Here is a 26,311-nt window from a genome sequence, read left to right as displayed (position 1 = left end):
AAAAAGAATCCCTTCCCTCTAGGAGCCTAAGGGTCATCAAAAGATGCATGGTGCAGGGTGGAGGGAGATGAGCAAAGACCAGCACACGACTAAGGACTGAGCAAAGAGCAGAGTCAGAGGCAAGAATTCTGTGCTCAGCTTCCCCTCGACACTCGCTGGATGCACTACGATGGACAACTCACTTAGCTTGTGAGCCTCGGTTTCCCCACTGTAACATAAAATAAAGAGATAAAATCAGGTGGAGGACTTAACCTCACAGGCTTGTTCTGAAGATCAAGAGATGAAGCAAGCAAAATATATGGCAGTTCCTCCAGTATCATTTAAATATTGGCTAGTGCCATTAATGTCATCACCGTCATTTGGTCCTTACACTCCCAGAGAAGTAGTACGACGTAAAACTCCTAATCATCTTTATGCAGATTGCGTTTACTTGACACCCCACCCCCACTCTTATGGTTCAACAAAACTAGGTGCTCACATTTCTCCATATCACCGTCATTAAAAGGCTTTTCCACCAACCAATTCAATTCAATCCAACTTAAAAAGTGTTCAGTAAGCTACTGTGCTTAAGGTATCATTACCAGCCGGGTATACAAAAATTAAAAAAAAAAAAGAAGAAATAGTTCCTGCCATCACAGAGATTATATTCTACTGGTACTTACACCATGCAGTTAGATAAGTACAAATGCAAAAATATGAGGAGAGAAAATACCCTAGCAAGTCAAGGAATTTGAGAAGGCATCAGGATGAAGGTATATAAAGCTTACACCAAACTTCTTCTCTGTTCTACTCATTATCATCATCGTCGTCATCATCACTAATATGTTTCAATATCACCCTTCTCCTGACCCAGTTCGCTTCAGCAGCTCTCTAGGGCAGCCAGGACATATCCTTGGCTCACAGATCTAGAGCCAAAAAGATCTCAGATACCAGCTCATCCAACCTCCTTTTTAAATCCAATTCAAAGGACAGTAAGTGACTTGCCCAGTTTCACACAGGTCACAGGTGAGAGAAGCAGAATTGGAACCCAAATCTCCTGACTCCAAAGTCAATGAATTACCAAAGAGAAATGGGAAAGAAAATTAGACGATTTCGCTCAGCAAAGATATACAGAAAAGGAACAAAAGCCCAATTATACGCATGACCTTTGGGAAGGCATTGCTTCCTTCTGGACCTGAGTTTTCGCATCTATAAAATGGCAGAAGGTATGGACAAGATGACCTTTAATAGGCTTTCTAACTCTGAATCATGATCCTATCCAACAAGACCATCATTTCATCTTTTCATTTCTGATGACGCATTATAAAGTATGCATGACTTTAGCAGACTAACTCAACAATCGATTTGTATTCATAAACAAGTCATAAAACAATCTGGCAAGCAAGATAAAAATAAATGACTGCTTATATTAGATCATATGCATATAAAAATATTTCACTGAAGATAAAAGTGTGAATGGCTATTCTAATATTAAAAGATTGCTTCATCATTGACCCAAGGCCAGAATAATATACTGGATGCAAATGGCGACAGCTCAGGGCTGACCAGGAGGGATTAGAACTGCAGAAACATGCATAGGTGAGGTAAGGGAGATTTTGCACTCCAAAGAAATACACAGGGCTGGGAGACAAGGGATAAAATCCAGAGAAGTCAGCCATGGCAGACTGGTATTAACTTTCCAGACTACTCTGTAAGTCTAGGCATGTAGAGACCAGGGTCCCACTCGGAAGAGTCAGAGATACAAGCATCAGGGATGAGAAGAGGCCAACGGCAGCTCTGGTCAGAAGGCTTCTGTCTGATCCTAGGAAGCTCCCTTGTGCTTAGCTGGGAGTAGACAACAAGGCTGTGTATGGGCAGCCCTGGGCCCAAGGTATTAATTACAGCCAGGAGGATGTCAAAGGCTAGCAGGAGCAGAGGAGGTGAATTGACTGGATGACCCAGTCATGATACAAGGACAATACCTGGCATTTTCTGAAGTTTTAATTTGCAGGAGCCATTAGGCTACCAATTTAGCTATTAATTATTTTCAGAATCCACTTTTCCAGCCATCAACAATGATGCTTAATTAGAAAAGAGGTCTCATTCTTTTCTGCTCAGCACCTACTGCAGAATCAATATGGTGCTTCAATGCTAGGCAATAATAGTTTCTGAAAAGCAGAACTTCCAAGAAGACTAGAATCTTCTAAATGCATCCAATTGAGGACTGCATTTGGCAAAGTCTGTCTGTCTCATGCACGAGGAAAATTACCATTCTCTCTGATTTCCATTAACCTAATTTTCCAGGACATGGCTAGGTATAAGAGTAGGCCTCCAATAATTGCTAAGCGACTAAGTGGGTTGGGTGACTGACTTTCAACAGGAAAGAAAAGGACAAGAGAATGAAATGTGACCATACAAACATAGGTCTCCATCCCCCATAAACTGAAACAAGTCATATAGTCCTAAATCTCTGAAGGCAAATGATAACTAAAGAGGGGGCTGTTGTCATTCAGTCATTTTTTTAGTCATGTCCAACTTTTCATGCCTCTCTTTGGGTTTTTCCTGGCAAAGATACTGGAGTGGTTTACCATTTCCTTCTCCAGCTCATTTTACAAATGAGGAAACTGAGGCAAACAAGCTTAAATGACTTGCCCAGGGTCACTCAGCTAATAAATGTCTGAGGTTGGATTTCAACTCACAAAGATGAGTCTTCTTGATAACAGGCCTGGGGCTCTCAAATACATGTATAAAAATTGAGGGGATTTTAAAATGTTTTTATTTTTCCTAAATTTTTCCTAAATTCTGAATTTAACAAACCAGTTCCTTGGGGAAAACATTGCCAACATTACCAAGCGTACTATAAACAAAGAAAGCAGATTATAAACGAAAATGGACTTTTTTATTAATAAATATTTTTTATACTTTATGGTAACTTTGCTCCTTAAAGAAAAACCAAATAGTTCCTATAAGAAATAATTTCTAAAAGGATGGAGAATAAGGCAAATTTCTCAGTAACTGATGTTCTTCTCCAAGACTGGTCCTGCAGCAAACTCACATTCAGTGTTGAATTATGACAAAAGAGAAATCAAAGGCCCTTCCCGTTACCCTGCTCCTTACCCACTACCCCCTTCTACTGCATACAAAGAACATCGTTTTAAACCTTTCCCTGTCAGGACTCTAGTCTGTCAAAGAGAAGCCTCCTTTAGTGAGAAGAGCCACTGCAGATATGAAAAGCTCATCCTGACTTTGGTTCATTCTTTGTCATCCTGACCTTTGGCTTCAGCACTGTCGGAAGGCTCCAGGTATAGAAACGACATCCACTGACGTCTATCTGTGACTGATCTGGGACCTGACGATGCTAAGAGTATTGTCTGGGAGGAATGCGTCCACAGCCACAGAGACGCTGTATCTCAGGGATGCTCTGGGATGGAAGGCCGGTCTTCAAGATGCCATATCATGTTGCTTCTCCTATTCTCCCAAAGGCCCTTGCTGATGGCTCCAGATGTTCTTCCCCCAAAGAAATCACCTGGAATGATTTTGCATATGCATATGGCCCTCTCAGATAAAGTGTGCCTGGAATATTTCTTGTTCACTCATGGCTGACTTCATGACCCTGTGGACCATATCACACCAATACTGTCTATGGGGTTTTCTTGGCAAAGACACCGGAGTGGTTTACCATTTCTTTTTCCAGTGGATTAAGGCAAAGGGAAGTTAAGTGACTAACCTAGGGTCACACTGCTAATAAGTGTCTGGGGCTGGATTTGAACTCAGGTTTTCTTGACACCAGGTGCAGCATTCCATCCACTGAGCCATCGAGCTGCCTCTAGTAGGTGTTTAATAAATGTCTATTGCCTGGATATTGTAAATTGTTATTTAATAATATTTTAATAGTTATTATTGTTAATGTGCTTCCTATTATTGATTAGTGAATTGATCCCATAGAGATTAAATGCAGGCAAGGATTTGTCCAGGGTAGCCTTTAAGAATTACAAAGACAGACTAGAAGAAAATGTCAGGAGGCAGCTGAAAACCCTACTTCTACCACCAACTCCTTGGGAAAGTCACTTCGTCTTTTCTCATACGCATAAATGAGGGGCTAGGACATAGATGATCCCTGCAAGCCATTTTCTACCTTCTGCGTGTCTGTCTTGTCCTGCCCTGGGTGACCTCTGGGAATTGACACACCCTCCTCCAGTTGGGGTTGCTCAAATAAGGGATGTCCTGTGTGTCATGTCTAGGATTCTTTTCAATCCCTTTGGGATTCAAGTGCTCTTCTTACAGGTGGGACATTATGTCCTAGAATCTGCCTTCCATCCTCAGTGACTACTGATGTAAAAGACTCGTTATTCATAAATCTAGAACTGAGAGGGAACTCGGAAGTCATCTAGAACAACTGCTTCACTTGAGGGAAATGAAGGCCCAAAGAGTCCAGGGTCATACTGGAATGGTCAAAGGTGGGACTTGGAACCAGGTCCTCTGGAGTCAGAGGACTTCTGCTTCCTCCTGTTTGGTGTGGGGGAGAGGGAAACAAATCAAATAGCCACTAAAACATGGCATCAAAAAGCTTAGGAAAGCTGTACAGATAGGCCACTCAGGCTTGGGCAGAAAGATGCCAAATCAGCCTTCTGTCCTTGGCAGAACCAGTGTTTACCAAGGTCTCCCAACAGCTTTGCACATTTAACTGATTCCTGACCAACAGAAAAAGATGGGCCATGCATTAAGTTTCCAGAGCCAATCAACAAGCATTTTTAACATGCCAGGCACTATGTCTAGTACTAGGGATATAGAGAAAGGCAAAAACAGTCCTGGCCCTCAGGGAGCTCACTTTCTAAGAAGAGACTATGCAAATAACCAGGTGCATATAAGACACACATACACACATGTATACACACAGAGAATAGGCGGAAGGAAATCTAGGAAGCACAGAGACGTTACCATCTCTATCCCCGCAGACAACATTCCCAAGGATGAACAAGCAGATCTATTTGAGAACATGAGCTTCATTCCTAATAAGTAAACCCGTTAGGAATCTATCAGAAATTTATAACCACTGAATACTAGGTGGCCCTTGTGCCTTTGCTTTTCTCTCTGCCCCAGCCAATCAGTGGGGATATTTCAAGAATCCTCTTAAATTCGGACAGCTGCAAAGAATCAAATGAGAAGATATAAATTTTAACAGCCTATATAACTGGCGAAAACTGTCATGGTGATATTATTCTGAGGGATGGCTTGTGGGACCTTGCCCAAATCATTTAACCAACCTGGGCCTCAGTTTTTCATCTATACAATGAGGGGCTTGGACTAAAAGGCCCCTTAGAAAGTTCTTTACAAAAAAAAACCCTAAAAAACTAAAAATCCCTTCCAGTCCAATGAACCTAAACATTTATAGACCTTACTCTACCTTCTCTCTCTTTCCCCCAAAATGAGGTACATAATAAAAAGAGAAATAATAATAATGAAAGAATGAGATATGCAAGAATAGTAACGAAATTAAACAGTTTAAAATAAACTTAATTGAAAATTTTGGTTCCAGGATTTTTCTGAAAACCGAGTAGAAGAGAGAAATGGATTTTTTTCAATATGGATTTTATTGTTTTGTTATCAACAAAGTATTGTGGGAACTGCAAAGACCACTTTAATTTTCAGGATCATAATAAACTATAAAAATTGAACTTGTATATATGGGGGTGGGAGAAGAGGTGTCATTTAAGATAATAATGAAGAAACAGCTTAGTGGTCCCCTCTGCCTCGTTTAATTTGTTCATCTCCATTCCACAGCCAGAAGAGGTACATTATGACCCAGGGCTAATTGTGTATGACTAGGGGGCCTAGAGAGTCTTCATGGAAATATGAATGCACCCCGTGAATATTTTCTTTTTCTTCCAGTCCTTTCCTGGCATCACGGGATATCATTCTTTTTCATTCAGCCCTTAGCACAATTTGTAGCCAATTCAAAAGACCCAACCAACTTGACATTTATCATCTATGGCTCTTTTGATGTAACTTTCTCTAATTAGATTCAGGTCATTGTGGCTGAAACTGTTTTTTTTTCATTAGAGTTTGTAGCTTTTATTCATCTCTCTCTTTCTCTCTCTCTCTTTCTCTCTCTCTCTCTCTCTTAGAACCTACCTAGCACAGTGTTTTATACACAGCAGGGACTCAAGAAATACTTCCCAAATCTTACTGAATAACTCAACTCAGAAAAAGAGGGAGAGAGATCACATCCAGGTGGTTATTTCATGTGATAGTAACCAGATCTTAATCTGTATAACTTTTGCTGGAAGTGACGAGGGATCCTCAAAAGTAAATTTTCCAAATTTCTAGCTTGCCACAAATAATTCCACTAATTTTTTTAATAGTCACTAAAGGACAGAGATCTTTTAAAAATTCATTACACTTTATCTTTCAATAAAGCACACTGACTATAAGCTGCTCTTGATGGTTCAAAGTCAACACTGTTGCTGAACTGTGCCTTATAATAACTATTTTTTTTTTGCTACCTTTTCCCCACTATAGTCAATGATGCAGCACCCTCCCCGATCTCATTAACTGTTTTTAATCAACTAAGCTCTGAGAAATCAGTAGGTCAAGGTAGTTAGGAACATATGCAAATGAAGAATCAATAAGTTCTGAATAAAAGCTTCAGGACTTGTACAGGATAAAGAAATATTGGCTTGCTTTAGGCTTTCCGATCAGTATCTATAGCTTTGGAGTTAGCATTTCATGCAGTCCCTTTCTAGCTTGATTGTTATAAGAACAGCTCACATTTATACAGTAGCAGCTTCAGTTTCATAGAGTTTTTTCTTCACAACAATCCTTTGAGATAGAGAATGCAAGTATTATTGTCTCCATTTTACAGGTAAAGAAACTGAGGCACGGAAATGTTAAGTGACTTGCCCAGGGTTACACAGTAAGTATTTGAGATCAGATTTGAACTCAGGAATGTGAGACTTCCTGACTTCCAGCCCAGTGCTCTATCACTGCCCCACCTAGCTATGTTTCTAGAACTCAGACCTTTGGATGAATGAAGGCATCTCTACACCTTGGGGAATAGTTTGCGATCATGGAAAGGGCAAAGTATTATAGAATTGGAGCTGTAAGAGATACCTTAGCGGTTATCTTCTCTAGAGGATCCCAAGTAACTGGAGGAAACAGATTAAAATATAACTGGAAAGTGGTTAGAAAACTAAATATAAAGGCCAATGCCACGTAGATCATGTTAATTTGTGGTTTTCTAAGTCAATATGCAGCCATGACTAGAATTTGCCAACACTGGTGTGGATCAACCTTCCATTTTAGGAAAAGAGGTAACTGAGGGAAATGAGTCACCTCAAGGTCATAGTACCAAGAACATCACTGTTAGGTCTTCAATGGAAATTTTATTCCCATTACGTGGTTCAGTTTGTTTTGGGAGACAGTGGGAAATAGATGCTAAGTTTAGAGTCAAGAAAGACGTGGATTCATATCTCACCCCCATAACTTTCTGTCTGTGCATTCACGGGCAACTTCCCTAATACTCAGTTTTCTCATCAACAAAATGGGGACAGTGATACCTCTGCTATCTCCCTCAGTTGCTGTGAGGCTCCAAGGAGATAATGTACATAAATCACTGTATACATTTGCTATCTCAGTGTAGGTCATAATTCTCAATATTTTATCAAAGCTAAAATGATGAAGACGGGGCAGGAATGATGTCTTTTTAAAATCAGAAATGGGGAGGGGGGATCATTTCTACTAAAGATGCCCCTGTTGACACTCATTAGCTTATTCTCCCATTCCCAAACTTTTCCAGAGATATTCAGCTATTCAATCAAATATTTACCAAAAGGTCTACTATGTGCAAGGTGTCATGCTAGGCACTAGGAGATACAAAAACAAAATGAAAAATTATGCTTATTGACATAGCTACCATAACTGGGCAACAGTGGCTAGGGTTTTCCCCTGGGGCACCATGATTGAGATGGCACCAATGACCCCATTCTTAGTCATGCTTCTCCTACCCCCAAAAGCTTCATCTCAGCACCCACAACACTCTACTACCAACCTCCTCAACAATGTCCAGTCCTTAAGCATGAAAGAGATCTTAAGTTATTCTGAAAAATAGTACTTACCTGCCTCTCCAATAATCACAGGTCAAGTGAACTACCTTCTCATCCCCAAATGGTCCTGGACACAAAAAGTTCTTAACTCTCCTTGTTTTTCTGTTCATTCATTCATTCATTCATTTATTTTTGCTGGGCCTCTCTTTGCATTCACATAGGGAACTCCTACTGAGGAAGCTGCTCTCCAGGGTCACACAGTCCACATGTGTCATAGGCAGAACTTAAGGTCAGATCTTTTTAACTCTGAGGTCAGGTCTAATGGTAACTAAATGACACTGCTATATATTAAGCTTTTTCGTGTTGCCAGTAATGTCAGCCTTTCCCTCTGAAATGGAAAATCAGTTCTCCAATGATCTTTTCTCTAATGTTCCTGATTACGCGATTTCAAGGCAATGATTCATTTTACCCTCCAACCTTCAACTCTTGGGTTGCTAGATATACCCACCATACCTTGATGAACTCATCTTTTCACCCCCATTACTCTATTTTTCCTAAATAGGGGATGAAATAGCAATTTTTACAGACAAGTGCCCAGTAGAGATTCAATTAGAATTCAACAAACACAGGAGTAAGCCAGCGTTAACCCTTTAAATGCTTATGAACGGAATGCAGGAATGAGGTGAGAGAGACAGATAACAAGGTTGTGAGCATCTTTTACACTGGAAATAGATGATTCCTTAGTCCCTTACTAATGAACAGCAATTCTAAGCTTCTAAGAATTTTGAAATTTATAAGATCCCAGACAGGCATCAGTTGGGAGGGGGAGGGAGGAAAATGGGAGAAATGTTGCATAACATTACCAAGAGAGACTTGGGCAAAGAGGGGCTGGCTGGCCTCATTTCAAGTCTAGGAAGTCCAGTTCACTAAGGCTCATTTCTCTAACATTTAATTTCCCTTCAGATCTTTCTAATCGTCTATGGTACCATCAGTAAATGCTATCTTTAAAAATAAACACCTGATTATCTTTCCAGAAAGATATTTTATGGCTTTTTCTGGCAACTGGGAAAGTAAAAAGGTCCAAATATTTCCCAAGTCCCTCTTTCTAGAAACCATGATAGCCTCACAAAAAGAAACGTACAACTGGAGTCAGTTATGTAATATATTAATTAACCCAACAGTTTTTCCTTTTACTTCTCAGATTTTACTTTTTTTTCCATTTGTCTAGTATGAATTAAAGGAACTAAAATTTTAACAGTTATACCTATACAATTCTAGAAGGGTCCACAGCAAGTTGTCCTATTTTTTCATGTATTCAAATATAAAAAATAAAAGTTGTTTGGATAAACGGGGAAAAAAGATCCATTTCAAAGGCATTGGAAGAATGGGGGAAGGGGAAAGTAGCTGTCCAGCAGAGAGATGATTTATTTACATACAAAGGAAGACATTTTTTGTGGCCCCTTTCATTAAGCCAAAAGCAGCATATTCTTCCAAGGGTTTCCTTCGGCCAAAAGGGCCTTAATTGTTAACAGCACAGAGTAATCCCGGGCTAAGCGATCTAATAATATGGGGAAAATTCACCCAACAGAGAGGATATTTTTTCCCCACCAGGAAAATCAAATTAAAATTTGCCTCACTTGTCAGCAGGCAAGGGTCTCAGGGGCTTTCTTTGGAAGTAGGATGCAAGATATCAAAATTCTTGACTCAACTGCAAAAATAAATGAGGGACAAGAAAGAGGAGGAGGCTAAGGAGGAGAAGCATTTATTTGTGGGTTGGTTTTATTTGTATCCACATGTTTGACTGAATCTATACAGGAAACATCTGATGTGAAACTTCCTCTACTCATGAGAAACACTAGTGGCAATCAGTTGTCCCAGGGGACCTGGAATCAGGAGGACCTGAGTTCCTACCTGGCTTCAGACACTTAAGAGCTGTTATGACCTTGAGTAAATCACTTAATCCCAGTCATCCTTAACTTCCTTATCTATAAGATGGCATAATAATACCACCCACCTTCCCAGGTTGTTCTAAGGATCAAAAGAGATTAACAACTGTAAAGCACTTTGTATAGTCCCTGGCTACAGTATGGGGACGTAGTATAGTCCCTGGCTAGGAATAAATGCAAAGTATTCAATCGCTCCTGGTCTTGAAGCGTAGTCGTCATTACGGCTGTGGCTATTGTTAAAGATGTACAGGATGATAGATCACCGTGGGAACAAGTGCCTCACAAAAAGGTGCCAGAGGTACCAAAAAAATTCTCCAACCAATAGCCACAATAGATAAAAGGCCCATCTCAAAACCATTTCCTAAATAAATATATCGATTACTTATCCTCCACTGCACCTTTTCAAAGAAGGGTATATGTACAGGGGATTAGACTTCTCCCACCCAGCCAGAAGCTAACACAGAGGAGACCCCGGCTCAAGTGGGTGGGAGGGGTCCACACGCCTCCCACATTCTTGGATTTGTTTATTTCTTTCAACATTGGAGCCAACTTTCTTTTCAAAGAGGCTGTTTGTTATCTAGTCTAAGTTTGCCTTTGATAGCTCATCATGCCAATTCTAAAGTGACATTTGAAAAGTCAGCCTCCTGTGTGTCAATCATCCTTATTAGCAAGATGTGGCCCAGCAGACAAATATTTAATTATGGGATGGGAGAAGGAGTGGCTAAGCATTCATGGTTATAATCCTATCCTTACACACATCAATCACTTTGCCAAAACATCTAATGTCAAACTGAACAACTCTTGCCCCTCTCTAAAGTACTGCTCCTCCTTTCCTGCCTTGATTGCTTTACAAGGCTGTTCCCCAAGCTTAAAATAACCTCTCCTCCTCCTAGAATTCAGTACAACACAACAAGCATTTATGAAGCATAGACCACATGCCAAGACCACGTGCTAGAGGCTGGGAATACAAAATCAATGAATGAAACAATCCCTACTGGAAAGAAACACACAGGGTGCCATTCTGAAGTCTCTTCTCCCAATGAGAATGCATCTATACACAATACAGAATTATAATCCTGATCACTTTTTTCACCTAGAGATACTTTTTGTGATTGTTATAAGGAAAAAATTTTCTTTTTAGAAGTCCAGGATTCTGAAGATTTCCACTCCATTCCTGAAATTCATTTGAAAGGCTTCCCAGTTGATTTGCCATGGTTTGGGTTACGTTGGATTCGCCATTCTTCTGAAGGTTTCCATCCTGTTCCACTCTCATCTCATGAGAGCATCCTTTTTAGCTAAAATGAGTAGACGGTGCTAAAAGTTGGCTCTCCCTGGCTCACCAGCATGGAGGTGGGGAATTTCCCAAGATGCTTCGTTATCTCCTAACTATGAAGAAAAAGTGCAGGAATCACTATGACTGCAGCACAGAATGTAGACTTGCTCCAGGTAGAAATCTTTCAAGTCTGCCACCTCTTCGATGAGAATCTTCCTGATTCCCCCATTCCCTACCACTTCCCCAATATCCTAGCGCTCTTGCCTTCTTTAAATTGCTATTAGTTCATAAATACTTTGGGTTGCTTTGCGTATACTTTGCATTTACATATCTGAGGCTATGTGAACTCCCGGGAGAAATAAACTGAAATGAAAGACAGTGTAGTATATTGGGTCCAGTGTACAACTTGGAGCCAGGAAGACCAGGGTTCGTATCTCAAATCTCAGCTGTGGTCAAATGATCAAACCTGACCTCCCTAAATGTCAGTTCTCTCCTCTGTAAATTTAGGGATTGGAGTAGGTGACCTTTGAGATCCTTCCCAATTCCCAGGATGATCTCATGAAGCCTAAAGAGTAGGTATATTACTGGTTGCCACAATACAATCAAGAATGACAATGAGCCACTGACTGAATTGACCATAGATGGTATGAGAAGGAAAATTAGGAGAATCGTGTTATCAGACTATATACTAGTTGAGGAGAAAGCAGTTTGTACCATCTATGTGGGAAATGTTTGTACTAAGTAATTAATGGAGACCTTTCAGCAACTCAGTAAGTATTTATGAAGCAGCTACCATGGATCCTGCATATTGTTAGCAACTGGAGATAGATAGAAAAGCAAAAATGAAATGGTTTGGACCCTCAAGAACTTGCAGCAATGAGGAATCATTCAGTCAGAACCTATGGATGAAGCAATGTGGAAACTCTCTCTATCCCAAGCCTGGCGCATCTTCTACGATGATGCACTCTTCTGGGTTTCTAATCTTGTATGTTTTACACACTGAACATGCAAACATGATAAAGGTCATTTATAACAAGTCAATATTTGGAAAGAGATGACTCAGTACAAAAAAATTAATCACTGACTGTGGTATTTACTTTTGTTTCCAAATAATATTTGCATTAATATTGTGGTTCTTTGCAGCATGCAGGACACATTTCCCCAAGAAATCTAAACTATTTAAATGTAAATGAGCACATTCTTATTTGACATCCGCATTTATAGCCCATTATTTGGCAGATTTAAGGATTCATATTTACAATTTTGGCACCCATAGTACCACAGTTCCAACTGTGGGACTCAGCCAGAATGAATCCCTTCTCCACCCTCATTTGCCCCCCACAGATTACATTAAGCACTTTGTTCCTGCTTTAATTAAATGATATGATCTTCCCAGCAGCCCCTGCATCCCTATCAGCAGATAAACTGATTTAAGGTGAATGTTATCTCTGAGGAATATTCTAAATTATCATAATTATCCTTCAATGAAATGAGCAAAATTAAATCATGGCAAGCCTAACCACCACTTCATGTAATTCTCAAGACCTTAAGAACGTTGCCAGCTATGACCGAACAAACCTCTCCAGAAGGGAAAGCAGGTCAGCAAATCCACTTCGCACTGCTGCCGACCTTTAAGGCCAGAGGAAAAGAAACAGAGCTGAAAGATAAAGATCATTATGGGCCCATAGGTGACTGGATTTATAAGTCCTTGTGTTTATCAAATTATCAGAACCTAACAGAAAGAGGTCTCACCAAAACGTTTTCATTCTGGAAGTATCCTGAAGGACTACGTAAGAACAGGCTAGTCGGCCTTCAGCTCAGGTTTTTCTGCCAATGGACAGGTAGGAGAGTTGGATCGTTGTCTCCCAAACTAAGAATTGCTATCAATTTCTAGAAAGAATAAACCAAAAAGGACTTATGCATTGTAAAAAGCTCAACTGAGAATTTGTCTGACCTTTTCACTTATCCTTGGAGACCAATGCAAATGAGAGCACCCAGGAACACCTACTGGCTTCAGAGGAAGCTTTGTCCATTCTGCCTCCTACTCAATCAGAAGTTAAGAAATGAATGATCATTTTCTTTTTCTGAGTGAATGAATGCTGCCAGTCTGGAAAGAAAATAAATTCTTATTTTTCCTGGGCGTGGGAACCATCGTATTCAAGGGCTAGATCATTGAGCCAACAAGGCAAATGAAAAGGGGCAAAAAAGAAACCTGAGGGAGATAGGATTCACGTCAGGTTTGTTCCAACAGATGAGAGGATTGTTGAAGAAGAAAGGGGCAAGAGAGAATCCCAAGACTGCCACAGACTTGTGGCAGTGGGACAAAGTCAACGTAACTTTGGTCAAATATCTTCCCTTCTCTGGAGACAGCTCATCCATATATCTGACGTCTAAGATCTCTTCCAGCTCTTCTCACTTAGAAGATAAATGCTTTCCCTTTGTCCTTCATGCCCCCAACTGCTCAAACACACTTGCTCAGCACCAAGTGCCACCATTTCAAAGATACTTCTAAACGCTTCCTTTTCACGTGTTCTCTCCTCTTGGAGATAAAGACAACAAATTGCCCATAAAAGAAAAAAAAAACAGAATGAAATCTTTAAAAAAAAAACAAACCACTTTATTTTCATCTGTTGTTTTAAATATTCATATTTTATGTAGGTTTTCCTGGATTTTATTCTCTGGTGATAAAACTGTATTGCTGGTGTATCCTTTAATGTCTGACATATACCCACCGTCATTTATCCAAGGATTTGAGATGGGGATTAAATTGCATTCTCCTCTGGTGGTGTTAGCGTGATCAATTCCACTTCAAGAAAAAATAAAATACGATAAGAGGAATTTAAATGGCTGGTCTGTCATTGACAAGGATGTCAATGTCCAGAGATCAATAATATCCCAGGAAACTGAATTTTCCTCAGGATTCTCATGTTAAGATTCTTCACAGATGGGTCTCAGTTTCCTCATCAGTAAGATAAGGTTTCCCACCTCTAGTACAAGAAAAAAAATGCACTAATGTTACAGTCAGAGGTTCTGATTTCAAAATAAGTCAAGTAACTGATGACGTCTAAGACTACTTCAATCTCTAGATCTATGAGCCTACTGAAATAATAATTCTAGAGTCAGAAGAACTCGCTTTTCTGAGTTCAAATCCAGCCTAGGATATTTACTAGTTGTGTTACCCTGGTCAAGTCACTTCACTCTTTTTGCCTCAGTTTTCTCATCTATAAAATGAGCTACAGAAGGAAATGGCAAACCACTCTAGTATCTACGTCTGTCAAGAAAACCCCTAACAAGGTCATGAAGAGTCAAACACAACCGAAACAACTTAACAATTTGGAATCACAGGCTACAAGGCCTAGGAGGGATTATAGAGAAGTCTAGTTCAAAGATTCTTAACCCTTGTTCAGTCAGAGACCCTTTGGGCAATCTGAGGAAGGCTCTGGACTTCTTAGAATAGTGTTCTGAAATGTAGAAAATAAAATGTATGGGATTACAAAGGAAATCAAATTCTATTGATTATTCTACTGGTAATAATGAATTATAATTATCAAAATATTTGAAAAAAAACCAAGTTTGTAGACCTCAGGCTAAAAAAAATAACCCAACCTAGTCCAAATTCCTCATTTTCTAGATACAGAGATAAAAGCTATGAAAAGTAAGTAATTTGGTGGGGTTGCCAGGTCTTCTGATTACAAGACAGAGCCCTCGCTTACTAATGTGGAGCTTTACTAATATTCAAAAGGCACAGGAAAGATAATGACAGTCTGAGTAAACACACTTGGAAGGAACCTTCAATTTCATATTGTCAATTTCCTAACTTGCAGGAAGGGAAGTATTATTAGTATTATTAATAATAATAAAAAACTAGATGAGTTAACTTATTTGTTTTCTCAGCCAATGGATATAGTCAGGTAAATGAAACCTATGAGCGATACACTGAAGGCAAGCATTATGTGATCACAATTATGTTCATAATAATATATTTTGTAATCTAAAGTACATAGTATAATAATGTTTATAATACACTGATATTTTACAGCATAACAATACAGAATTTATGCTAATTATAACTAGTATTATGCAGTGTTTTAAGGGTCAAAAAGATCTTGGTATATATTATCTCATTGAATTCTCACAAAACTCTGTATATAAGTCCTATTATTATCCCCATTTCACAAATCAGAAAACTGAGGTGTAAAAAGGTTAAGTGACTTGCCTAGGGTCTGAGATAGCTTTTGAACTCAGGTCTAGCTGATTCCAAATTCTTCAATCTATCCATTGTGTGCACCACATTTGAAAATTAGCACTGATTGCTTTGTTCAGATTCAGTTGAAAAAAAATGAAAGTCATCATCTATCTAGTGATGAAGAATCACTGTCTGACCATTTGAAAGGAGTTTCCCAGCTATGCTAAGAGTTAAGATCACCATACTGAAACTAGCCTCTTTCTCCTTGGGATTTTCATCCCCACTTTCATGGGATCATAGATTTGGGGCTGGAAGAAACTTTGGGTTCAATCCATTCATTTAATATTTGAAGAAACTGAAAAGTAAGTATCATGTCCTGGTTCACATAGCCAAACAGAGATTCAAATGCACATCCCATGACTCCCAATTCAGTTCCCTTCCTTTTCTTTGTAGGTAAAATATAAAGAATGGATGGCAGGATATATCAGAATTTACCAAAACTTCAACTACCTCTCACCTGTTGGTGCTCAGAACCAGTGTCTGGCAAACAGTGGGTGTTTAATAAATGCTTGTTGACTTGACTTGCAAGAAGGATGAAGTGGCATGGGATATATAACTGGAAGGAACCTTAGAAATCATTTAGTTCAACATTGGTTTTTACAGATGTGAAAACTGAGACCCTCTAAACAGCAAAGGACCTGTCACACATTAAGATGCCTAAGCAAACTGTCCAAGACAATCTCCCTAGCCCTACTCATAACCCCCATTCTTTTGACACTACCACAACAGGTCACAATATTATAATGTTAAAAAAAATAGCACAAAGCTTCTGAATAGGGTTGTTTTCCTCACCCCACATTTTTTCAAATTTCCCTTTTTTTATGACTTTTCCCCTCTCTCCTTAAAATTTGTTGTTCGGTTGTTTCAGTGATGCTCAACTTTCCATTTCTCCATTTTGAGTTTTCTTGGCAAATATACTAAATTGGTTTGCCATTTCCTTCTGCAGTCCATTTCACAGATGAGGAAACTGAGGCAAACAGGGTTAAGTGACTTGCCCAGGGTCACAAGCTGACAAATGTCTGAAGCTGGATTTGAACTCAAACTTGAGCCTTTCTGATTCCAACCCCAGTGCTTTATCCGCTGCACCACCCAGCTACCCACCATTAAGGTCTAGATGTTCCTTTTCAGGAAAGAAAGGGATCTATCCATCCCATTCATGTTTGGAATTTCAGACATGTCCATCCCCAAGGGTGTTCCACCTCTGTGTCCCATTTCCTTAGCTCCTAAGGGACCCAACATCAGGCAACTGGAGGACTGTCCAGCCCATGGGGAACAGGAGCAAACAAGACAAACTCAACTCACATATTCCTTCTCTTCTGGCTCTTTTCCCCTACAGGAACAGCAATCCTGACTTTGCAGATGCTCCACTGGCACTGGGGAAAGAATTTATAGTTTGGGGATTCAACGTCCTTAACTAGCCAAACCTTCATGTTTTCTGATCATAATTGGATTCTCACATCTGTTCCTCATTGGGGCCACCCTGCTTCTGTCAGGCAGATATTAATAAAAACCCAGCAAGTGTCAGCTTAATAAGTCCATGCTTCCTAAATCTGATAAGAGAGCTGAACAGGCTAACAGAGATTACCAAGTACCATGCCAAGTTTCTGGGTAAACATCACCCCAAGTCAGCCTATCTTGGGCCACATGGTAACAGCACCCAGACTACCTGGGCCTCCACAGGGCATTATAGCAATGCAGAGATGGGAAGACGTGACCACTATTTCCCATCCATAAAATCTAACATAAACTGGCAAGAAGTGCACGGAATCAGAGACACTGATTTAGGGAGAGCTGTCTGTTCTTGCTTTATCTGAGTCTTGCATTTTATTTGGTGGATGAAAATAATAAATGGCAGAGCATGCTTGGAAGCTCAACTCTGTGTTTCAGGATGGCAGGCAAGATGGCATCTATCACATCCCATTGACAGATGGCAAGCAAACATTGGAGATGAACGCGAGGCCGCCAAGGCAGCTTTGTTGGTACATCCTGCCAAATAATGGCCAGAGCTTTCTATGGCAGGTGGAAAAAACCTACGGCTGGTCATTCAGCAGTCTGAAAATAGGACCTCTAAAATAAGTCAGATGAGGATGTTGTTTTATTTTAATTCAGACTTTAAAAGACACTTTCATTCTCAACACAAAACAGATCCCTCAAAACTAAGGAAAAACAGAGATGTATAGATTTGAGACTGCTTGATTTTCCTAATATTTATGTGCTCCAGTTTCACTGCTAAGTCATTAAAGAGTAATTAAGCTATCCAAGTGAGAAAATGGTACATACATCACAGAGGTCTCACACAGGCAGGAAAATGTGCCTACCTGAGGGCAAGGGATGTTGTACTTGGACCACCAGGACTGAACAGAAAGTCCAGCACAAAGTAGCTGCTTCCTAAAAATGTGGTGATGGATTGATTGATGCATTTAACCAGAACCTGCACTGCTGGACTTGCAGCAAACCCGCCCATGGTTCCTGGATAGAATGGTATCCCAAGTAGCATGCCAGACTTGGCATTAGCAAGTCATGGGTTCAAAACCTTCCTCTGAGGTTTACTGGCTACGTAACCCTCCTCTTATCTTTATGCGCCTCAGTTCCTGTAAAATGGAGATAAATAACACCTGACACGTTCACCTCATGGGGTGGTCATGAGGATCAACATAATGCCCATGTATCACTTTGCAAATATTAAAGAACCTTAAAAACATTCGTTATAGAGGGCTGGCCTCAAGCAGGAAGGCCCAGGTTCAAGACCCTCATGTGAATCAGACTAATAGTGTTACCTTGGGCAAATCACTTAAAAACTCCAAGCATCCCTTGGTAATTTTCTCTAGGACTATAAGTTGCCAAGAAGGTGCCTGTCTGCACTAGTAGAGGCAATTTCCTCCCTTGGAATTCCCCCACAATGTTGAAATCCCAAGACTGATCCAAAAATGTGGGTTTTTTAAAATTATCAAACCTACACTTTCACCTTTGAATTCCCCAAATTATTCTGAAAAATTTGAAATTTGGAAAGCTCAGCACCTACTATCTCAAGACTTGCTGTTGATATAATGCAACTGCTATAAACTACCTATGTGTCTCTATATCTGTCTACACAGACACATACATATACATATGCACATACATACACATAAAATGTTTGATTTATATAAAGGTATATGTATATATATACATATATGTATAATGTATATATGATATATATAAAGGTATATGTATATATGTATGTGTATATATTCTACAAATGTGTGTATGTATATATTACACACACACACACACACACACACACACAATTTATTTTTTATTTAAGTGAAAAATAAAAAGCAGCATGTGTGGCTCTACCTTGGGCACCTCCAGGGTCCTCCAGAGAGAACGTTCAGGCCCAGAGAGGGAGGCAATGGTCCCCACTGTCATCAGACCTGGTCAGGCCGTATTTGGAGTGCATGCATGCCATATTTAAAGAAGGGAAGTGACCACCTACAGAGCGTCTATTTGAAAACAACCAAGAGAGTGACCTGGTGAAAGGAATTGGGTACATTTACTCTGGAGAATGGAAGACTTAACAAGAAATTGAATAGCTGTCTTCCAGTACTAATCCAGTGGGAGAGAGAAGGATGACTAGCTGGCTTCAGAGGAAGGAAAGGATTTATGAAAAAAAAAGTGCTTTGCCGAGGGTATAAAGAGAAGGAGAATCGCCTCTCACCCTGAGCTGCTTCTGCTGGTCAAAGGCACAAGCGTCTGAAGGGAGAGGTCATGATTTCAAAGCTTCAGGAGCTTCTTCTCTGCTCGAGTTCAGAGAGTGGACAGACAGGGAATGGGTGGTAGTGAAAGGGCAGGGAGGGATCAGGGTGCATGCAGCAAGCACCCTGACCAGGACAACCAGCTTTCTAAGAAAGCAACTCAAAGGAGGTCAACAATCTTCTTTAATTACATTCATCAAGAGAGAAATAAATACCGAGAGACAGGGTTTCTAACTGTCTGACTTACATAAGCAATACATACGTCACAGATCAAGAGACAGATCCAACTGTCTGACCATTAATACATACACAGTTACCAGAGAGAGAAGCCCCAACATCTGGGTTTTCAAAGTGGGGGAGGGAGGAGAGAAATGACAGCTACCCAGAGTCTCCCCTGGCACACGAACCTTCTTCCAAAGAGTAAATCCCAAAAGCAAAACCTCCCCTCAGAGTATATACATACTTTTCAGAGCAGGAGGGCATCATGACTCTCCTGACCCAGTGCCTCACTAGAAATTAACAAAAGGTGTGGGCCTTCCTACAAAACAAGCCTCTCCTAATCAAGCTTCTCTTAATGAGCTCCACCTGAGGCCAATTAACAGGCAGGGGAAGATCTTTAACTCTTCTGTCTCACAGAAGCATAGCATCATAAAATGGCACAGTTGGAAGGGACCTCAACGGGCATCTAGTCTAGTCCACACCTGAACAGGAATCCCTAGTATAAAACAGTCCAGTAAGAAGGGAACAAGACTGGAGTTAAAGGACTTAGGATTGAATCTTAGCTCTGCAATTTATGACTGGCCTGACCTCAGGCTAGGCACTTCCCTCTCTCTACCTCAGTTCCCTCATCTGTAATTTGGGAGATCAGATGAGATGACTGCTAAGGTCCCTTCTAGTCCAAATCTATTCTTATACAAACTCAATCAACAAGTGGTCATCCATCTTCTGTTTGAAGACCTCCAACACTGTTTAGACTGTAATTACATCTTATTGTCAACACATCATATACTTATATTACTATATATTAGATGTATTACATATACATTACAAATTACATATTTATTGTCAACATATTAAATAATAAATATGTCACATAAGGGAACTCACTTCCTTCCAAGACAACCAATTCCACCTGCAGACCCCCCATTTTCTCTCTGTGACAACTTGGTTTCTGCCCCTGCCACATGGAACAAGGTTGGTAAGGAAAAGCATCCCCATACCAATGCCATTTTCCCAACAGAGACTTTTAACATCTCACATTAAGAGAAAGGTTGTCTAAGACTTCTTTTTTTAAACTAGACTTGTGATTTCATTGGTACAGAGAACTCTCATTGCAGAACTTCCTCCATACAGATGAGCACGTGCTGGATAATTTATGGATTTAAAAAGCTGCCCTGGGGCACCCACCCAGGGTGATGTGGGCAGTCACATTAGGGCCTGAGAGGAGGGCTTCCTCACTGCAATGAGGTCCACTAAACCAGACTGTCACTCATTGTGATTTCTATTACATTACCTCAGGCAAATCAGAGAGCAGCTAAAGAGCCAGGTCCCTCCTTCCTATGGTAGGTTTCTGCCCTCTAAGGCTACACACACAGTAGTGTTTGCAACTCCAATAGGACATTTGTTGTGTCTGGGAGCAGCTTCCTCATGCCTGCCAATCACGAGAAAGCAGATGTCATTTCTAATGCAACATGTGCCTGCATCCCAGGTCATCCCATCTCACAGTCTGCGTGGCAGCTTCCCCAGCCAAAATGTCTCAGAAAATGACTGCTTTTAGGGGAGTTAGAGAACACTTCCAAATATGCCCTCCAGAGGCTGAGAAAGGCTCTCCTCAATCTCCCAGAGTCCCATCTTTCAGCACTGGACTGTACAGCATGCCAACCACTGAGGCAGCCCTCCTGCACCCAGGACCAGCTGTCATCATTGCCTTTACTCAAAACAAGCATGGAACAAATCCAGATGTTAACCCTGAGGGAGCACGCTGCCTTCTGTCATATTTTAATATCATTCAACTTACCAAGAAATAAAGCCTCATGTAAAATGTTAAAATACAAATCAATTTAAATTTAAGATGCTTTTGCATTGAAGCAAACTCTGTTTTATTTCTGTTTTCAAATTCTCAAGAGATAGTCTCCAGGTGGTCTTCTCCTTCTCCTTCTCCACCACCCCAATTGCTAGGGCCCTCCCTCCCATTTATCTGCAATTTGCACTGCATATATCTAGTATGTACCTAGTTATTGGCATGTGAGCTTTTACTTATGTGACTTATTAGAATCTGAGCTTCTTGAGGTCAATGGTTTGCGACTGATCACATGGGAGATTCCATCTCCTGACTATACTTGGTACTGATTCAAGTCTGAAATGCCCTCCCTCCTCACCTCTGGCTCCTGACTTCTCTGGCTTCCATCAAAATCCAGCTCAAATCCCATGTTCTGCAGGAGGCCTGGCCCAGTGAATCTCCTCTCTCCTGGGCATATTCCCTCTGAGCTCACCTTCCACCTACTCTCTGTATAGATTTCTATGTATACCTGATCCACCACCACCACCACCACCACCACCCATGATGGGAGCACCTTCATTTCAAAGACCATATTTCTCTTTTTATTTCTGGTGCTTAGAACATTTTGTTGTTTAGTCATTTTTCAATCTTTTCCAAATCTTCATGACCCTATTTGGGGTTTTCTTGGCAGATACTGGAGTGGTCTGCTATCTCCTTCTCCAACTCATTTCACAAAGAGGAAACTGAGGCAAACAGGGTTCAGTGACTTGCCCAGGGTCACAGAGCTTGTAAGAGTCTGAGGCAGATTTTAACTCAGGAGGGTGTGTCTTCCCAACTCCAGATCCTGCACTCTATCCACCTAGATGCCTAGAACATGGCAAGTGTTTAATAAACACATGTTGACTGAATGAAGAATTTACCAGTGTTTTTATTTAGTTGATACCCTAAATTAAAAAAAAAAGTTTTCCTTCTTAAAATAAAGGCAACTTTTTATAAAATTATAGAGCCTGATGTATCCCTAGAAATGAGGAAACCATCTTGGTCCCAGAAAGGTCAAGCAATCTGTCAAGTCACACAGTCAACTAGTGGCAGAATCGGGACTAGCACCTCCTGACTCCCTTGTGTTTGAAATATGCCCAAACAGGTGAAAGTAAGCTAGTGCTATTTAAAAACCTTAACAGACATAGCTTTAGAGTCTCAACAGGATTTGTTTTCTGCTAAAGAGTAAAACTGGCACATCTCCCCGGAAAATCCTTCACCAGCATCACTAACACAGCCTCAGGCTACACCACTAAGTGCAGCCAGCTGTTTTACAATGGATGTATACTATTAGCCCAAAGTGGGAGGGTGGGAGTATGGAAGGCTGAAGACAATCCATCACTACCACAAACAACTCAAAGCATCTCAGATCCCAGGATCATAGATACAGAGCTGAAATGAACTTTAGAAATCCTCAAGTCTCAACCTCCATGTTTTAGAGATGAGAAAACTGAGGACCTAGGATCACAGATTCAGAGCTTGAAGCTACCCTAGAGGCCAAATCCAACCCCCTCATTTTAATAGCTGAGGACACAGAAGTCCAGAGAGGTTCAATGACTAGACCAGAGGATGACAGTGATTCCAAATCCAGTACTGTGTTCACCATACTTTGCTGCCTTCTTGTTACCCACAATGACTGGGGGCAAACAAGAATCAGATCCAGGATCTGAAGCTGGGTCTAAGATGTTTTTCACAGCTACCATCCTATCTCATCCATCTTTATTTAGGATCTGTTGTATATTCTAGGTATTATAGGCATACTTACCTCCATCCTGACCTAACACCTTCCTCTCTCTCTGTTCTAAGACCCAAGGCACAATCTAACCACGGTACTTTCCCCCCTTAAAACTGCCGCACCCATAAAATAGCAGTATCATTCTCCTCCCAAGGGGACAATGAAGGGATGTTATCAGTTCAAAGTGGTTCAGTTCAACAAAGATTTATTCAATTCCTGATGTATGCCAGAAACTACACCAGGTGCAAGGGACACACACACACACACACATACACACACACACACACACACACACACACACACAAAGACACATGCTTTGTTAGCTAAGCATGGGGCCAGTGGGAAGGGGAAAGGGAGAGATAAGTGACATTCTGCACATTGTTCTTTTTTCCCATAATGTTTATTTAACTCCAGGCATGACCACAATAAACATTTGTTGATAGACTAACTGATGGGACCACATCTGTAACGATCTTAGACCAGTTCTTTCATCTCCCTAAATCCTCAGGGTAGGCATATCCCACACTGGCTCCTCACGCCAGCCACATTCCATCTCTCTGTGTCTCCCATCCCTCTCTCCTCCATCAGCTCAGCCAGGAGCTGATGCAGGTGTTCACACAGTGTGCTGACTGTGGGGCCATGAACGCTGGCACCCAGGCCCGGAATCTGAGCATCCATTATGTGACAAAGTTCCCAGATTGTCGGGGAATCAGCAGGCTCAGCGACTGAGTCATTTCAGCTGTCCTTCAAAACTGGCCTGAGGCCCAAAAGGAAACTGACCCATCGGGTCCCACTTGTTCCTACATGTGAGAATAGATATTTTAAAAGGAGCCAGTTTCAGTCCTAAAGTATTTAAATATCGATAGGCCAAATACATTCATTTTTTTTCCCACTAGGTAGGAGTTCCCTGCTGTGGTCTATCCCCCATGCTATTTTGCCTCAGCCAAATTAGAGTCTCATTTTTCTGACATCAAAACAATTCACAACACTATGAATTATGGAACTGTTGTTTCCTGAAGAGTAAGTTACACAATCTAGTTGGGGGGGGGGGGGACGGTGTTGGTATTTTTAACATACTTTAAAGGATGACAATGCCTCCATTTTGCTAACACTCTGGTCTAAAATATACTGAGAAAAACAGGAGGAAAATCACTTAATCACTAGATAAATTTACACTTGTTGACATTTTTTTGTACACAACCCAGGTTCTGGTACAGAAATGCTTAGATTTTACCTGAAATTATTTCCCACTAGAGGAAATATTCGCGTCCTGCCAGAATGATTCTGTATAACTACTCCCTGCTTTCCCAGGGGACCTGAGAGCTCATGGGCTTCCCAGGGACAAAATAATGACTATTTCCTCCCTCCCTCCCTCCCTCCTTTCTCTCTCTCTCTCTCTCTCTCTCTCTCTCTCTCTCTCTCTCTCTCTCTCTCTCTCTCTCTCTCTCTCTCTCTCTCCCTCCCTCCCTCTCTCTCTGTCTCTCTCTCCCTCCCTCTCCCTCTCTCTCTCTTTCCTTCCCTCTCTCTCCCTCCCTCTCTCTCTGTCTCTCTCTCCCTCCCTCCCTCTCCCTCTCCCTCTCCCTCTCTCTCTCTCTCTCCCCACTACCTCCTATGTTCTATTCTCCACATGGGCATGAAATATAAGCCAGACAGTTGGCAAGGGATCTTTCCAATTCTTTCCTTCTAGGCTGCCTCTCTTTTAAACTCCCCTCTCCCTTCTCAAACAGCAATCTGCTTACCAGACAGGCAGAAGTCCTATCACTCTTGACCTCTTTCAGGCTAGAAAGTTCCCCTACCAATTAGAGGCGAACCACAACCTCATTCACCCATCCCAACCTGCCCATCCAAGTCCCTGCCTTTCTTTACTTACCCACCCTTCTCCAGAGGCACTGCCCAGCCTGGTGGAATTGGGAGGGTATCATCAGGGATCTGCCTGGTAAACTGTGTGGCCACTTAACAAAACATAGCAGGGGTGTGACCAAACAGTGAAGGAAGGCAATATGCATTCTTCAAGATTGTTTTACAGTTTTATTGTTGCCCTTTGCCTTTTATCTTGGGATAAAGTCATTTTCTCTTCACACTCCGTCCTCCCCACCTTTCCACCACACCAGTCCTGGCATCATCCATCCTAATAACAAAGGAAAACATTTAGGCAGAGCCAAGCAACAGAACCACCTCCCCCCCAAAATAAACAACATACGGATGCCATATTCCATACCTATAGTCCCCCACTTCTCTCCTAAGGAAGGTTTATTTCCCCATCAGCCCTCTAATAACAAGATCGCTCATTATAATTTATCTTTCATCCATTTCATAAGCATGTATCACACATACTTAACTATGCTACTGGTACTGAACTAGAAACTGCTGATACAAGAGAAAAATGAAATAATCCCTATTATCAAGGAAACTATTTCTACTGGAGGTAGATGGTGACTCTCACAGGTTAAACTTCTTATTTTTACCAGATCTCCATGCCTCTTCCTGGTCATCTATTCACCACACTTCTGCCATCATTCTCATCTCCCTCCCAACAGGAAAATGGACTCCCTGGGTCCCTCCCATTCTCCCACTATTCATTTGAGTACCTCTCCCCCGTTGTTGGGCTATGTGTTGTCTTACACATCGAATTCAAGCTCCTTGTGGACAGGCACTGTCTTGCCTACTTGTACTTGCGTCCTCCACTTAGCTGTCTACGCATAAAGCTAAGCAAATACAAAACATGTATAAAGTGGATTCAAAGTGATAGAGAGGAGCATTTACTTAATGACTTCTCAGTGTTCTCGCTTCTCTTACTCAGGTCATTATATACAGTGGCCCAGTGATTCTGCTTCTATGGTCAGCACTTCTTCAAATAAGTCTTCCCATATATGTTCTCAGTCATTGCAGCATGAAAATATTGCATTGTAAGAATGCCAGAGCCCAATCAACAGTCACCCACTCTCTTTCTAGATTTTTGATGCAGCTAGGCAGAATGGTGGTTGGAGTATTGGACTGGGTATCAGAATGACCTGAGTCCGAATTCTGACTCAGGCACTTACTAGCTCTGTGGCCTTTTGAGAGTTATTTAATCCCTCTCACAGCCTCAGTTTCCTCAGCTATACAATGGGGTTAATAAAGGCGTCTACACCAAAGGATTGTTTCAGGATCAAATGAAATAATATGCTGAGATAACATTTATATACAACTATTATTATGTAGGTAGTATTGTTTCCAATATCCTTCTTGATATTCATAGAATTTTAAATTTTGTTTTAACTCAGCAAAACTGTTCGTTGGTGCTGGTCATCAGAACTGCTTGTTCAATCAGCTAGGTGG

The 26,311-nt window shown here is 40.9% G+C and overlaps 1 protein-coding gene across 22 annotated transcripts in view; it reads right to left on the bottom strand.

The window, feature by feature from the left end:
- Positions 1 to 26,311, bottom strand: part of MAGI1 (membrane associated guanylate kinase, WW and PDZ domain containing 1) — a 703,366-nt gene that overhangs the window by 483,105 nt on the left and 193,950 nt on the right. The gene's annotated exons all lie outside the window — the stretch shown is intronic.

This window comes from Notamacropus eugenii, chromosome 3 (assembly GCF_028372415.1).
Source record: "Notamacropus eugenii isolate mMacEug1 chromosome 3, mMacEug1.pri_v2, whole genome shotgun sequence".
Lineage (NCBI taxonomy): Eukaryota > Metazoa > Chordata > Mammalia > Diprotodontia > Macropodidae > Notamacropus > Notamacropus eugenii.
This window is presented reverse-complemented; position numbering and strand designations above follow the sequence as displayed.